The sequence below is a fragment of the Dipodomys ordii genome, unplaced genomic scaffold, assembly GCF_000151885.1.
Source record: "Dipodomys ordii isolate 6190 unplaced genomic scaffold, Dord_2.0 Scaffold364, whole genome shotgun sequence".
Taxonomy (NCBI): domain Eukaryota; kingdom Metazoa; phylum Chordata; class Mammalia; order Rodentia; family Heteromyidae; genus Dipodomys; species Dipodomys ordii.
Window position 1 is genome coordinate 232,479 of NW_012267580.1, and position 13,696 is coordinate 246,174.

Consider the following 13,696-nt stretch of genomic DNA (forward strand, 5'->3'; position numbering starts at 1 on the left):
CCTCAGAATTCAGCCTCCTGAAGAGCTAGGATTACAGGAGTGAGCCATCAGCACTAGGTTCCAATGACCTCTTTTCTGTTTGCAGTACTGGGAAATGACTCGAGGTTTCTGTAAGGTCCGCTCCTAGATGGCTAGCAGACTCCACCCTCCTCACAGCAAAGTCTCCACCCAGTACCTGCGTCACCTAGGCAACTGGCACACCTGGAATAGGTCACATCTGCATCCGCTGAGGTCACATCTGAGTTTGATGTGGCCACACCTTTCTCCGCCCATACCCTAGATAAGGCCTAGCCCAGGCCCAGAAGCTCTCTTGCTGTTCTTTTCTCTCTCACTGCTCTTTTCTAGCTCTCTCTGTTCTTTTCTAGCTCTCTCTGCTTTCTCTCTGCTCTAGCTCTTTCCTCTCTCTTTCCTCTTTTTCCCAGCTCTCTCTCTCATTCCCAGGCCTTTCCCAGCCACGTGGAGTGCCAACCTTGCCTGGTCCCAGCAGGTCTACTGAATAAACCTACCCCTTACCTGAATACCACGTGCATGCTGGTGCTGTTCTTACTCGGCTACCTCTTTTAAAAACCTAACATAAATGGTGCCATGACTTGGATAAAGGGCTTAAAGTCAGGATAGCTGGGATTCCTTTCTGTTTTTTCTTTTTTTTCTTTTAGTTTGTTTTTCCATTTTTGTTCTGAGGAATACCCACAGTTTTGATGGCCTTTTGCGAACCCATCTGTCTGCTGCAGACACAGCCCATTGATACCATTGCTGCCTTCACATCCACACCACTTCTCTACTCTGGTGAGTGAATCTACTCTCTACGGCTCTCTGTTGCTCAGTCTCTGTCCAGACGTGGTGCCACGCCAGAGAGCTACTACGGCCATTAGCTGAAAGGCCGGTCACCTTTGAAGCCGAGGACGCTTGGCTTTGGGGGCTTGGCCATTTCTCTCTAGAGGGCTCTGGGGGAAGTCAAGATGCCGCTTCTGCCTGGTCAGCTCTCCTTCACTCACCAGACTGACTCTCCTACTCATTTAATGGGGTGCTGCGAATCACGCCTGAGCCGTGAAACCCCTTTGAAATGCCTCCTGCGCTCCCTGGAAAGCCAGAGCACCTCATTTTTATGCCATTCTCAGATGTAGACAGTTTTTGCTACTGCAATGGAAAATGGTCAGAAGTCTGTTTACTTTTGGGCTCTCTTTGCTCTCTCTCTCTCTCTGCCATTCATGTCCAACTTTCCCTAACTCTCCCTTTCTCTTTTCTACATTTTGGCTTGTGCCCTGAAGAGTGCGACACATGCTGGGTCCCGGGTACCCCCCTCTAGGTTCCCTCTCAAAGACTAGCCAATGTAGGCTTGGTCTATTTGTTCAGGCTTTCTTTGCATTCTTTCAGAAATTCTCCATCTTGAATTTGCCATCTTGGCCACGTGGTGGATTAAGGGTTTGGCCCCACCTGACCCTTAACCTTCCACTAAGTTTATTACTCCATCTATTCTAAGGTGCCTTGCTAACAAGTTGCTCTTTTCACAGGCCCTAGAAACTGAGGCCCAACCATCTGATGTGCTTTGTTAACAAAGATATCTAAACGTTGTCAAAATTTTAGGTTTTGAGTTTTGCCTTTTTTGTTTTGTGTTGTGTATTCTACTACAGACTACATGGTTCTAAAATACTGGGCATATCTATGCTAAAATTCTCATCACATCTAATGAGTTTTGTCTTTGCAGAATATTTGTTTGTCAGTTCTTGATAAGGAGCAGGTAAACTCTACTTATTCTACTTGATCTCCTTGTTGCTTTAATTGGAAATAATAAAGGGCTTTTGTGGCAAAGATTTCAGTTCAAAGCCAGCCAGGGCTGAAAAATCCCTAACACTCCATCTCCCAGCTAAACTCTGCAAGTGGTACTATAACTCAAAGTGGTTCAGTGCTAGCCTTGAGCAGAAGTGCTCAGGGACAGTGCCCAGGCCTTGAGTTCAAACCTTGAATACCAACTGGGACAAGCTATCTCAGCAACAAGCACCTAGACTCAGCCAGTCTGGGGAACAAGGGAACATGGAGATGAGTAAGAGGAGATGTCACATCAGCTACTTTGTGCCTGCCCTTTCAAAATTAACCAGAGCTATGAGGTCAGTAGAAGTAAGAAGCCTGCCCCTCCAATGTCTATACCTGTCTACCTATTAACTGAACAGGAATTTATAGTCTTGCCTTTGTCACCTGACTTCTCTACCTAGTCGCCAGATGTCAGAAGTAACTAGGGACATTTCTACCAACATTTTCAGCCCCAAGTCCTTCCTCTTGCCATTTATTTGCTCTCTAGTATTTTTTTTCCAGCCCCTCAATGCTCATGAGACTTCTCCTGACTTCATCTAAGGATTCAACGCCACCAAGGGACAGCTGCTGCCCACTGCCTTCTCTGGGAGGGAACCAAATTCCAGCCTCCTACCCCTATTGTCAACGCCCCTGGTCAGCAGGAAGTAGCCAGAGAGAATCCACACCCTATTTCATGATTATTAAAAGGCTGGAATGTAAGGTCTGCTCCTGGATGGCTAGCAGACTCCACCCTCCTCACAGCAAAGTCTCCACCCAGTACCTGCATTACCTAGGCAACTGGCACACCTGGAATAGGTCACATCTGCATCCACTGAGGTCACATCTGAATTTGATGTGGCCACACCTTTCTCTGCCCATACCCTAGATAAGGCCTAGCCCAGGCCCAGACGCTCTCTCGCTGTTCTTTTCTCTCTCTCGATACTCTTTTCTAGCTCTCTGCTCTCTCGCTGCTCTTTTCTAGCTCTCTCTGCTTTCTCTCTGCTCTAGCTCTTTCCTCTCTCTCTTTCCTCTTTTTCCCAGCTCTCTCTCTCATTCCCAGGCCTTTCCCAGCCATGTGGAGTGCCAACCTTTCCTGGTCCTAGCAGGTCTACTGAATAAACCTACCCCTTACCTGAATACCACATGTGTGCTGGTGCTGTTCTTACTTGGCTACCTCTTTTTAAAGCCCTAACAGTTTCATGTTTGCTAGGCAATCACTTTACCACTTGACTTATACCCTAGACCATCACCTGAATTTCTTAAAACAGCCTTCCCAGAACACACAATCTTTTCCTCCTACCTTTAGATTGTATAGGCTTGTGAGATTTTCATTGTGGAACTTAATGCCAATGTCTTGGGCCCAGAGTCTGGGTAATAGCAGCATGCACAGGCTGGCTACTGAAGCTGCTATCCCAGGTGCAGACAGAAGTATTTCCTGCCCTGGGCCATGACTTCACTGTCATACATCTATACTACTGGGAGTATGTCAAGATCCAAGACCTGCAAAGTGCTTCATGTGCAAAAAAAATATGTTAGGTGAAATAAGTAAGTCTGAGAGAAACATAGGGCACATGTTTTCTCTCATATATAAAAGTTATATTTAAAATATAAACATATGAAAAAACATACAGGGACAAGTAACTAATATATAGTATATGCAGGTGGGGATTCCCATGGTTTAACTCCTTTGAACAATTTCCAGTTTAGAAAAATAAAAACCAAGAAGATGAAACATGTCTTGTGTGGTGTGGGAGATGAATTAAGAAAAGAAGGGTGGGGGAATACAGTCATAATATCCACTTTACATATGTGATAGAACCAGGTAACTTGAGGGGATCAAGATGCATTGTACTTATAAAGTGACATGATTAACTGAAACACCTTTGTACAACTATTTAAACATAATACAACTTAAAAAAAACAAAACATTGAAATCTTTTGAAATTGTTTTAAGAAGGGAGAAGGAGTGTGAGGCAAAGTGACAGAGGGAGTGACTTGATCATGGGACATGGTATGCGTGTTTGGAAATAGCACAATGAAATCCCCTTACAAAACAATATAGGAGCTTTAAGAGGATGATGGCAGAGGAGAAGCTGGAGGCTAAACAAGGTTCACATAGAAAGCAGTTTTAGTGCTCCAGTGAACAATCCTAAGCTAGAGAATCACACCAAGTGTGCCATCACAATACAGAGAGTTTGGCCAGAGAGGGAAAATCCAGGTGAGGAGACAGATCTGAGCACTTGCCAGTAGCCCTGGCTGAGGCAGCAGCAGTGCCATTGGCGGTAGCCATAGCCTCCATACCTACAGAGAGAGTCCGGGATAAAGGTGCCAGACCCAGTGGGTGAGTGGATTCAACTCATCACCAACAAGAACTGACAAAGGGCAGATACCTTCATCCTGCAGATTGCAGACCAGAGGCAACCCAGGAACCAAGACTCTGGTGTGAGTAGAAGCCTGACATCCTCACTCCTTCTCAGGGAGCAGAGGAGGGAAGGCCACCCCTTCCCCCCACCAGAAATCTCCATCTTTGATACTGACAAAGGCCCTGCTGAGCAGCTAGCTCCAACTCAGGCTTTGGAAGAAAACAAGTCATTTAGCAAGTCACAGGTACCTGACCTGACCTGCCAGGCTCAGCTCCACCCAGGAGAAAGTCACTCAGTGCAGGCAGAAAAGCTCTGCCCCCAGAGGAGTGGCTTTCTTCACTGGGTAAACAGAGCCAGAGGCTGCCCCTCCCTACAGCAACCTAGAAAAACAATTGAAATTCAGTAAACATAAACCCTGAGAATGGCTCTTGGCTGGCTCTGTGAGTATCTCAGGAGCTAGCCCCTCAGAGAAAAGCTACTGTCTGCTGAAAGGCCTCAACCCTACCCAGAACCTAGCCTCATCACAGCATCTCCACACTAGAGGAAACATTCATCTCCCTCTTTTGTGATATTCAAAGCAGATCTCCCTCCCACTGAACTAGCCTGGGAGGAGGATCACAAAATCCTCGGTAATGCAGAGCATTTTTCTGCCTGCTCAAACAAACTGACTAAAGAACCAATCAAGCCACAGGAAAACCAAACACCACAAGCAGACCAGAGACTGCACCAAGAGACTAGTTATGGACACAGGGGAGATACAGGATCTTCCCATTCCCACTCCCCCCCCCCAAAAAAAATCAAAGAACTATTTTTTGTACCTTTTTTAATTTTTATTTTAAAAAATGTTTTCTATTAATCTTTTTTTCTATCATAATTTTTATTTTAGGTGTATATTTGTGTGGTGTGTGCTTTTTTTTTAGTCTTTTGAACTTTTGGTCCTTTTTTTATTCTTTTTATTTTTTTGGTCTGTCATGGGGCTTGAACTCTGGGCTTGGGTGGTATCCCTCAGCTCTTCAGCTCAAGGCAAGTGCTCTACCACTTGAGCCACAGCATCACTTCCAGTTTTCTACTGGTTTATTGGAGATAAGAGTCTTAGGGACTTTCCTTGCCCAGGCTGGCTTTGAACCTCAGCCTCCTGAGTAGCTAGGAAAACAGGCATGAGCAATAGATGCCTGTACCTCTTTTCATTTTTTTTCTTTCTTTTTTGTGTGACTTAATTGCTATTGTGCTCATCCCCACATATATACCTGTCGTCAATTATTAGACCTTATCTCCCATTGTGTACATACTTAATCCAGAAATTTATTACTCAATTCACAACCTCTTAGGCTTAACTTCTTTAACAGCAGTATTATTTCTTTATACCTATATAATTTTCAAGTAACTAATTTTAAGAATTTTTATTTTTCAGTTTTTCATGTCTCCTTTCTATCCCACCTCTCCTCTCATTCTACCCATCTTCTCTCAATATCATTTTTTAAACTTACATAAGTTTTAAGTGTTTTACTTTTTCAATTTAAATTTTTGTTTCCCCATTCTTTCTTGTTTTTTTTTAAATCTCTCTCCTATTATTCTGTCCAATCCATTTCCCTCTCTGAGATTAGGACTTGGTTAAATTCACTCTCCTTTTACCTCTCCACATCCCTCTAATCCTATTTTCCCCCACATTTCTCCCTAAACCTAATACTTTTTGGTTTGCCAAATCCTTCTTTGCTATTCTTAGCCCATTAATCCATAGTTGTTTGATGTTGAATAGATTGTATCTGTTGAACTAGATTGTATCAGCAGCCATTTTGACTGTGCAACTATAGGACTTTGATTGATATTTGCCTTAAAATAGTGTTCTAGCACAAAATTGGTGTTACTTTCATACCAGATGGGCAGAACAAGCCGGAAAAACACAAGAAAAATGGCAAGTCCAGGTATATCGACTCCCACTCATGAAAATCAGGTGACAGAACAGTTAATGAATAATCCAGAAGAGAGTTCCCAAAAGGCTCTACAAACATGGGGCTGGGAAGGTGGCTCAGTGGTAGAGCACTTGCCTTGCATGCATGAGGCCCTGGGTTCGATTCCTCAGCACCACATAAGCAAAAAGAAAAAAGCCGGAAGTGGCACTGTGGCTCAAGTGATAGATCGCTAGCCTTGAGCTGAAGAGCTGAGGGACAGCGCCCAGGCCCAGAGTTCAGGCCACACTACTGGTAAACATGGTAAATGAAAAGATTGAAAACCTACAAAGGACCCAGTGTGAGCATGATAGAGAGTGAGAGGAGGCAAACCAAAGATTAATACAGGAATCTTGTGAGCATGAGGAACCTACTCAAAGATTAATACAGGAATTGCATGAGCAGGTTGAGAGTAGTCAAAGAGAAATAAAGGAGTTGCATGAGCAGACTGACAACAGTCAAAGAGAAAGACAAGAATTGCTTGACCAGGCTGAGAACAGTCAAAGGGAAATAAAGGAACTGCTTGAACGTGAGGAAGCTAATCAAAGTGTAATACAGGAATTGAGAGAGCGGGATGAGAATAGACAAAGATCAATAGAGGCATTCATGGAATCCAAAAACAGACAGCTGAAAGAATTCAGGGAGACCACGAAGGGAATGCTGAATGGAGCCCAACAGAAGGAATGGGGGTCCAAGGAAACCATAACTAATCAACTAACTGATTTGACAATGAACATTGAACACTAAATTAAGTAAGTAAAGAAGTTCATACAAGATCTAAAACAAAGCTCCAACAAAGAATTGGAAGCCATCAAAGCTGACAAATTAGAAGGAAAAGAAATAAAAACAAAGTAGAAAGTCTTGACAGTAGGTTAGACCATGCAGAAGATCGAATCTTGGGGATTGAAGACAGCCTAGATATTATAGAGACTGAACATACAACTATCCAAGACAAATCCAAGAAATATGATAGCTCTATTCAACATTTGAAAGACACCATTAGAAGGCCTAATCTGAGGGAAATGGGTGTAGAGAAGCACCTAGAGACAGAAGTTAATGGTCTAGGAAATTTCTTTAACAGGATCCTAGCAGAGAACTTCCCAAAAATGCAAAAAGATAGGCCTATTCAGACACAAGAAGCTTTTAGAACACCAAATAGACCAGACCAGAGCAGGACATGCCACTCTCACATTATAATCTGCACACATCAATTCAGACCAAGGAAAAGATCCTTAAAGTTGTCAAGGAGAAAAGATCAATCACCTATAAAGGGAAACCAATTAAAATCACCTCAGAATTCTGAGCAGAGACAATTAAAGCAAGAAGAGCCTGGAATGATGTATGCCACACCCTAAAGACAAACAACTATCAACCAAGAATACTGTACTCAGCTAAACTCTCCTTCATAACCGAAGGTCAAATAAAAACCTTCCATAGCAAAGAAAAACTGAAACAATATATCTCACCAAACCAGCCGTACAAAACATACTTAAAGATGTCCTACCCATAGAAAACAAACAAGACCACAATAAAGGCCAAGAAACTGCACCCAAACTGAGAATCCAAGGACCATAGGAAGAACCCAGTTGCCACAACCCCCAAGAAGGTAGATAAAATGGCAGGAGCTCCCAAATACCTCTCAGTACTATCTCTCAACATTAACAGACTTAACTCTCCAATTAAGCAACATAGAGTGTCTAGTTGGATAAAAAAGCAAGATCCTTCTATCTGCTGCCTTAGTAGTCACATCTTGCCCATAAAAACAAACACATTTTGAAAGTGAAAGGCTGAAACAAAATCTACCAAGCAAATGGTCCCATAAACAGGCAGGAGTTGCAATCCAAATATCAGATAAAATAGACTTCAAATTAAAATTAGTGAGAAGAGATAAAGAAGGTCGCTACATACTAATTAAGGGATCTCTCCTTCAGGAGGATATTACAATTCTAAATATCTATTTGCCAAACAACGGAGCACCCAAATTTATCCAAGAACCACTACTTTCCCTCAAATCTCACAAAGATCCAAAGACATTAATTGTTGGGGACTTCACCACACCACTATACCCACTAGATAGATCAACTCGGCAAAAACTCAACAGAGAAACCACAGATCTAAACAACTGCATGGATCAACTAGATTTCACATCTAATGAATAATTCACCCAGTAGCATCAGAATAGCCGTTTTTCTTAGCAGCACATGGAACATTTTCCAAAATAGACCACATTTTAGGCCACAAAGCAAACTTGTCCAAATTCAGAAACATTGAAGTTATACCTTGCATTCTCTCAGACCACAAGGAAATAAAATTAGAACTCAACATCAAAAGTCACCAAAGAAAGTCATGTAACATAGAGGCTGAACAACACACTGTTGAATCACCAGTGGGTCATGGAAGAGATTAGAAAGAAAATTCAAATGTTCATGATATTCAACAAAAATGAGCACACAAATAACCAGCTACTCTGGGACACAGCAAAGGCAGTACTCAGAGGCAAGTTTATAGCTCTGAGTTCCTACATCAACAAATTAGAGAGATCTAAAACCAACAATTTAATGAGACATCTGAACCTCCTTGAAAAATGTCTGGAGCCCAAAGGGAGTCTCTCAACATGATAGGCTTGACTATCTCACTGGAACATCTTGAGGCTGAGTTTACAGGATCCGACCTTTTTACCCTGCCCTCAGCAAACACCGTGCAGCTGTTAATGACCACACTTTCCCCCTGCCCTAAGCAAACATCCTGCAGCTGCTACAGCCAATGAAAAAGCTTCCTTATTCTAAGCATATAAATACCCCTGTGTGAAAAATAAAAATTTGCAGCTTGATCATAATCCCTGTCTTGCTGTCATTCTTTGTGTCTCTTGTCCCTTCATTCCTTCTCACTTAGGTTCACTGCCCTCGTTGACGTCCTGCGGGTCGGGACAGAAAAAGAGCAGCAAGATAAACCTTAAACCAGTAGAAGGAAAAAAAACAATTAAAATTAAATCAGAATTAAATCAATTAGAATCCAAAAACCCAGAGAAAGAATCAACAAAACAAATAGTTGGTTCTTTGAAAAAATTAAGAAAATTAACAGACCCTTAGCAAATCTTATCAGAAAAAGAAGAGAACACATCGAAATAAATAAACTCAGAGATGAGAATGGAAACATCACCACAGAAACAACCAAGATTCAGAAAATTATAAGGGAATACTTCTCACACCTTTATGCTAATAAGTTTGAGAACTTGACAGAAATGGACCTTTTCCTAGCAAATATTGACATGCCAAAACTAAACCAACATGAATTAAACCATCTTAACAGGCCCATATCAAGCACTGAAATAGAAACAGCAATAAGAGACCTCCCATCTAAGAAAAGCCCAGGATCAGATGGATTTACAGTGGAATTCCACGAGGCCTTCAAAGCAGAGCTCACACCAATAATCCTCCAACTCTTCAATGAAATTGAAAGAGAAAGTTCACTACCAAACTCATTCTATGAAGTCATCATAACCCTCATCCCAAAACCAGGCAGGGACTCATCAAAGAAAGAGAACTATACGCCCATTTCTTTGATGAACATTGATGCAAAACTTCTCAACAAAATTTTGGCCAATCAACTGCAACAATTCATCCAAAAAATCATACACCACGATCAAACAGAATTCATTTCAGGGATGCAAAGCTGGTTCAATATGTGCAAAGCAATTAATATAATTCATCACATCAACAAGAGCAAGGATAAGAACCACATGGTTATCTCAATAGATGCAGAAAAAGCATTTGACAAGATCCAACACCCCTTTATGATGAAGGTTCTGGAAAAACTAGGAATCCAGGGAACACTCCTCATACAATAAAGGCTGTATATGACAAACCTACAGTCAGCATTATACTTAATGGTGAAAAACTAAAGCCATTTCCTCTTAACTCAGCAATGAGACAAGGATGTCCACTCTCTCCACTTCTCAATTTAGTATTAGAATGCCTAGCTACAGCAATAAGACAAGATGAAAACATAAAAGGGATCCAACTAGGGAAAGATGAAGTAGACCTCTGCATCTTTGCATATGACTTGATCTTGTATTTGAAGAATCCCACGGACTCCACTCCCAAATTTCTCAAGCTGATTCAAAACTTTGGCAAAGTAGCAGGGTATAAAATTAACCCTCAAAAATCAATGGCTTTTCTATATGACAACAGTGAGGAAAGCGTGGCTGAAATTAGGAAATCAGCGCCATTCGTAATAGCCCCACGAAAAATAAAATACCTAGGAATTAACTTAATCAAAGAAGTGAAGTACTTCTATGATGAAAACTTTAAAAACCTGAAAAGGAAATCAAAACAGAACTTAAAAAGTGGCAAAACCTCCCATGCTCCTGGATTGGAAGGATCAACATTGTGAAAATGGCAGTACTTCCCAAGGCTATCTACAAATTCAATGTGATACCTATCAATATTCCAACCTCATTCTTCAAGGAAATAGAAGAGGCAATCCAAAAATTCATATGGAACAATAAAAGACCCCGAATAGCATAAACAATCCTTAACAGAAAGAACAGTGCCAGAGGAATATCAATACCAAATTTCAAACTACTACAAAGCCATAGTAATCAAAACAGGGTGGTGATGGGATTGGTTGGTAAGGGGAAACAAAGGAGGAGGTAACAATGCTTGATAAGAAATGTACTCATGTAATTGTAACTCCTCTGTACGGTATTTTTCCAATAAAAATGAAAAAGAAAAAAAACAGTATCTACTAAAACAATAAAAAATTAAAAAAAAATCCAATACCTAGAAAAAGCAGGTATGGAGCAGGCAGGCCAATAGCAGCTATGGAAGGCTGTGAGGGATGGGAGGTCGTTGTAGATGAGCAAGGTGTTCAGTGGCTGGCTGGAGGCTGACTTCCCCCTTCATCAATGCACTTTCCAGAAGCCCTCACCCACCAGGCTGACCCAACAGGTAGAAGATCTTGCACAATCTTATCTGCCTCAATGCAGAGAAGGACTTGTGCTTCCTGGAGAAACTGGGATACAGTTCCGCAGGCAAAGTGCACATGAACTACTCAGCCACTTCTGAGGGGAGTATGATACACATGGCTTTGAGTGCCTAAAGCCTGATGTGCTGAGCCAGCCAGGGGCTATGGAAAACTACATCCTGAGGACAATGCTATATACTTGATTTATCCCTAAGTGAGGCATTCACACTGTCCACGAAGATGATGACAGAACTAGCACCTTGGATTCTTGTTGTACTGTCTATGTCAACTGCCATACTGCAGGTGGTTGAAGATATGGACTAGTAGGTGTCCAATTGCTTTATTCACTGTGACTTGGATATTTGAAATCTGCTGTTGACTACTCAAGACATGGTAAGGATCAAGGGTTTTGGACTAATACAAATCTTGCCCCAGCATGACAACCATTAAGTCATGAAGGAGCACAACAAGGTTCCTTTACCTGGTGGGTCACAGGTACCTAGAGTACACAGACTTTCTATGCCAGTAACACCTGGATTTTTAGGATCATGTGACCAGATGATCCCAGTGCTCTGGATTGGCATCAGTGGCAGTCAGATCTTGTATAAGATTGATAAGGATGGGGAACCACAGACTGCCCTGAGGATACCTAGGCCATGGCCCAGTGCTGGTCTCACAAGGCAGAGGCAGACTCACATCTGTGGCCCTGCAGGATTTCCTGCTGGAGGCCTAGCCCACTGACATGCAGGGTCTTCAAGACTTTGAGGAAGCAGACAAGCCACAAGTCAGATAAATGATGTTATCACTGTCATAAATGGAAGGACTAAGAACCATTAGTGGTACCGGGCAGAGCACACTGACATTGTGTATGTAGGGGGACTCTTCACAACATGGTTATCTCCATAGCTTGCCTGTCAGCATAGGGCATCAGCCCAGTGCCTGTAGAATAGATTCCTCCACACAGTGCTAGTGACACTGGCCACGGCTGCTGCTGGGGCTTCATCTATAGGATAGATGAGTTGTATCTGGGGAGCCCCATGGACTCTCCAAACCTGCTGAGTGTGAAAGTCAGCACCTCCTGACCCATCAAGTCTCTAGGGAGTTTTTGGGGTGGAACCTACATCCTTGTGATCGAGGAACAAAATCACTGTTCCAGCAATGTCAAGAGAATAGACCTGTGGAAGTTGGGCCTGACCCAAGCACTGTGGCTACCAAAGCCCTGAGCCTGTGTGCTGGACACTAAAACAAGCCCCAATAGCTGTAATGAAGTTATACTCATTGACTTTGGCAGAAGTCCATGGTCCAGCCTCAGGGCTCTACATATTCTTCTGCAGCAGTTAGACAAATATCACCAAAGAGCCCCACGTGAGCATTACCATGATCTCTGAATCCCACACTTGTAATGGATTTGGAAACACTCTCATTGCCCCTGTTCCCCATATCTATAATAGCCCAAGAAGAGGATGACTTTGAAGTCTGTTCCATCAACAGCAATCTCTGGCTGCATGTGGAGCTCTGTGCTGGGCCCTGCCAGAGCGAGACCAATGTCACCTTAGTGACAGAACAGGGCACAGCTCTCACCTCTGGAGGAAATCCTGGAGACAAGATGCCCAACTCAGCCCAGACTGCAGAGATATTCCAGGCATTGTAGCAGAAGTCATTCAGTTGCTACAGTTCTTATCGGCTCACTGGCCCCTTCACCCAACCCAGGGAGTGATGACAAGCCACAGATATCCACCAAGGTGTCTACCCTTAGCGTACAACCCTTACATCAAACTAACTCCAGCACCGTCAGGTGAAGTGGAGATGATTGGTGGCTTGGACTTGACCCCCTCCCTGAGTGCATCCTAAGGAACATCTATCTCCTCAAGGCTTGAGAATCCTCAGCCCTGTGATGCCACATCCACAGTCCAGTAAACTGGCCTAAGCTGGTCATGCTCTAAAAGAGAGTTTAGACAAGACTTCTCATTTGGTGAGAATAAGCCACTTGGGACACACTTTTTCCTGACTTTTCCTTAACATTCTATAAGATAAGCTAAAAAAATCAGAATTGGGTTTTAGTAGATGAAAGCATCAAAATGTTCCATGCATGTTCAGTGGTCGTACATATCCAGGTATGCCATGCTCAAAGCTGACATATCTACACAGATTCTCATCAGGATCTGAATGACTATCCATATACCTGTGCTCAAAAGAACCCATGCATGGTTCTAAAATGTTTAAGAAAATCTCTTTAAAAACAAAGGATAATAAACAGATTCAGTTAGGACTCAAAACTCCAAAGTCCTTGGAGCCAAACAGATCCTACAAGTGAAACATCCTGGGTAGAAAGAAAAGATGAATGCAATCTTGTTGCTTAAAGGTGTGGGAACCCTGGCTGGGTAGGAGACAGCTGGTCAAAGGACAGCTATTCCCTTTAGGTGGATAGCTGCCACTGGGCTCCCACCCAGTTTCCAGGTGGAAATGCAGAAATTATATGTAATGGGAGTTTGAGAGAGATCAGAACATAATTTTTTATGTAAAATATTATTTCTCAATGTAGCACAAAATTTAATTATTTAACAAAATTTGGAGCCAGGTAACATTGGCTCATGCCTGTAATCCTAGCTACTAAGGAGGTTGAGATCTGAGTAT

General features: G+C 42.5%; 1 pseudogene; it reads left to right on the forward strand.

The window, feature by feature from the left end:
- The first annotated feature begins 11,515 nt into the window (after positions 1 to 11,515).
- On the forward strand, positions 11,516 to 12,144 carry LOC106001684 (annotated as a pseudogene).
- Positions 12,145 to 13,696: the final 1,552 nt, after the last annotated feature.